Consider the following 3,897-nt stretch of genomic DNA (forward strand, 5'->3'; position numbering starts at 1 on the left):
CAGACCTTCTGGAAGAGAACAAGACTCATCAAGCTGCGGCTTGAATCTTGGAGTGTAACCATCATTCCTATATGGAGTGCTCTCAGCCCACTGTGCTGGGTGGAAAACAAACTCCTACTGATTTTATTTCATTTTAGATTAGTTACTTAAAAGGTATTATACAATTCAGAACTCCAGTTCTGAATTGTAAAAAATGAAGGTATGGTAGTACACCAAGGTCTTTAAACACAAATGTTTGAATCTTTCATGGATAGCTTTAAGGTTAATAAGCACATTACCCTATAATATGACACAATGACACAATGAGGCAAGGAGAAGTTGATTTATTTACAGATTTGCTGTGGAGAAGTAAAACTATAGAATTTGGAAATGTATACCATAATTACCCATCTACTGTTCTAGATGAAAAGAACACAGCAGAAAATGAACACTTAGTACTTTGGAAAAAATACCCATCTGAACACATTCATTTACTGAATGTATCCAAGGCTGAACATGCCAATATAATTTTATAGCAAAAAACATGATATTTAAAATGTAGGAAAGAAAATATACTGGAATAGTTTTCTGCAAAAGGAAAAAAAAAAAAAAGATTTTGAACTTTTTGAACTGTTATGCCATTTCCCAGTTTTCAAAGGTTCTACATTAAATGAAAAACCTCACTCAGTATCTCCTGCATTTGCCAGTTTCTGGTGTTAATTATCTTTTGTTTGCCCTTGATAATCCTGAGGTTGGTATGCAGATAATGAAGCCTGCAGATTCATCTCAAAGTGTAAAAAACAATGGCATTGTCAATTCTGCATCACAACACTTTATAAATTATGAATGCTATCCACATTAAGGAGAATGCTAGACTTTTAAAATTACTTCCATGAATAGATTAAATTACAAGTATTATTACATTTCATTTTATTAAGTGCATCTTAGAAGTTATTAGGGCAAATGAACATGTTCTCTCAATTACATAATAACATTAGAACTAAGAATTATGCATTGACACTCCCAAATGCATTATGTGGCATTGTATATTAATCATCCCAAACAATATTTTCAGTTTATATAAAGACAATTATTACCTATTGAAAAATAACCATCTTATTGATTTATTGAAATTCAGTTGAAGGAATTGTTTTCTATATAAAAGCTTTGATTCTTTTCCAGATAGTTTAATAATCTCTAGCTCTTCTTTTTTTTCTAGAAAAAAAAAAGTAGGAGTCTTTTAATTACTTGCTTTTATTAATCTAATTGCAATAAGACAAAGTTTGTAATATATTTCATTTTAAAATATCCTGCTCAAGACAATGTAGCACACATTCAGTGTACACCAAATAATTTAAGAGAACATTTGTTATTTTTTGTTTTTATCTTTTAGTAAATTGTAATTATTTACATGATTTGTGTTTTAAGCTACATTTTAATTCTCTCAAATTCTTGTGGTCAGACATACAGATTATCATGCTGCCTTTTATTCAAAGGAAAAAAATTCATGTAAGTAGATTAATATTATTTAGGGCATTGCCTAAGAAGAATAAGAAAAGCACCTGACACTATCACACTGACCTGAGTGGCAACTTTTGAACTCACTGAAGAGAGAGAAGGATTGAGTCTTTGCACTGACATGTGCAGCAGCCAGGCATTTCAGACACCTGCAGAGCAATTGATAACACCAATACTTCCAGATACTTTTTCAGTATCCAATTCTTATTTGGCTGTGATATATACATTGATTGCAATCCTTGTAAATTAATTTCCTTTATATAAGTTGTCTAGATAACTGTGTCCCATTGTTTCCAGTATTTCTAAGGCTTTGCATTAATTAGATTTGGCAATGCACACACTGATGTACTGTTATTTACTTTAACATAACTAGAAAATTTTTCAGGATGATTACTTAAGGGATAATAATTCAATCATTAAAAAGCAATTTTTACCATGTCAGCAATTTTTCTTTAGACAAGGAAGACTTTGTTCACATTTATTGTATTTTTCTATTTTGATTTGAATTTGAGTTTACACATGCTGTCAATATCATTGCCAGATTTTGCTGCTTTACAAAACATTGGTACATGCAGGACTAATATTTCAGGGGACAGTTATTGACTCATCAGTAAAGTAACAAAAATAAATAAGAGACTACTCTGGCATAATTCATACCAGGTACAGATTATAGATAAATCAGCTTTGTAAATGAATTCAAATCACTCTCTATTTGTTGGTCTAAATATTAAAATGCTAACACATGCCTTCTTTATCATATGAGTCTTGAATACACCATATGATCTGCTGGATTCAGCAAGAATAGCATATAAATGTGCAATATTACATACTCCTAGGGAATACTAAAAAGTATATTTTAATTTGATATATTTTTGCATGGAAACTCTGTCTCAGAATTTAAATGTCCTTTGTGCTGCTTAAAAACTTTTTCCTCTCATATTCTGCTCTTATGCTTCCTACCAGCTGGGGTAGAATTTATGAATACAACACACAGAAAGCCTGTGGAAATGTCTCTAACAGTCAACATGTAGAATCAGCAAATGTTCTAATTGGTCATTTTATGGGAGCAAGTAGTTACTGTAATTAAACATTATTTATATTAGCAATGTATCGGGTAACATGAAATGACTAGGTGATCCTTCTGGCCTAATGTTATTAACTAAACAAAGTAAGCTAGACTCTTTATCTTTGTTACACTGGATTAAAAATGACTGGAACTAACACATGTGCAGTTGACAAAATAACTAGCCTTCTTAGTTCTAATTAGTACTCAATTAAATTGTATCAGCAGCAGTGTCAGACTTACAGCTACATTAAATTGTCTTTGAATCTGTCTGATTCCTTTAGTTCTCCCTTGTGCCAGTAAGGAAGTTTCAGACATGAAAGTGTTAACAGCTGCTTTGAAATTACTCCTATTTAAGAAGAAAAATCATATTACTTTCTTAATCTTTCTAATTCTATTCTCATAAGATGATCTTGGATTTGTTCCTTTAGCACAGACTCTTTAGTGCAGTCCTGATTTCTGTATTAATGAATTGAGAAGATGACATCAGGCTCTTAGGTAAGTGCTATAAACTCAGTCATATGATTTTTATAGTAAGATATCCTGTATAAAAAATCCCCAATATTTTTTTTCCTTTCTTACATTGATGTTTCTTTGAAAAGTAATAGTTGGATGTTATGTAGGTGGCACACAAAAGACCATGTAGTAGTTTGTAATTTACCTTTTGATCATCACAAGAAAAATTTCTACTGGGAAATGAAAGCCAAACATAATTCACTAAAATTACACTGAATGCCCTCTAATCAATACAGATAAATCTAGAGTTTGTTGTTAAATCGATCCTCTCCTTTATAGAGATATACCGTCTTGATTGTTTTAGGGATAATTATTTCACAGGGAATTTTTACAATGATTAGTAGAAACGAGACAACAGTAAACTTGACTCAGAGCCATTGAATTACTGTGCTGCAGAGTGCATTTGTCTCTTCTAGTTTGAAGCTTACTAATATCAATACTGATTTATATCATTTCATGTGATGATGTTTTCCTGAGAGAAATGAAGTGAAGTTGATTTCATTTCAGGAATGAACAGCTTCGGTGTTTGTTTTTCTTTTATAAAATTGTCAGCTCTTGCCAATATAAATACTCACTGATGCAGACTTTCCCTTCCTGCTTTTATCACTTAGGCTGATTCCTTGACATACATCACATTGAAAAAGTCCAGATAAACTTTGGAGAAATAAAAAAAAATGTTTAGACTAGAAAGACAAAGGTTGAACTAAAGGATTACTTAAAATGGTGTCAACTGAACTATTTCTATACATATGAAAATGCAATTTAAATATCAGGGATTTAAAAAGTCAGAAGTTTACTGCTTCAGTTTCCATTTGTAAATG

The 3,897-nt window shown here is 31.4% G+C and overlaps 1 long non-coding RNA gene across 1 annotated transcript in view; it reads left to right on the forward strand.

Annotated features, from left to right (window-relative positions):
• The first annotated feature begins 2,980 nt into the window (after positions 1-2,980).
• LOC139588387 (uncharacterized) overlaps positions 2,981-3,897 on the forward strand; it is a 25,157-nt gene continuing 24,240 nt past the window's right edge. Inside the window, exon 1 of the long non-coding RNA XR_011678664.1 lies at positions 2,981-3,058. This is a non-coding gene — a long non-coding RNA (uncharacterized lncRNA). The remainder of the gene's footprint in view (positions 3,059-3,897) is intronic.

This window comes from Agelaius tricolor, unplaced genomic scaffold (genome assembly GCF_023055355.1).
Source record: "Agelaius tricolor isolate 1412-34295 unplaced genomic scaffold, bAgeTri1.0.p SCAF_3, whole genome shotgun sequence".
Lineage (NCBI taxonomy): Eukaryota > Metazoa > Chordata > Aves > Passeriformes > Icteridae > Agelaius > Agelaius tricolor.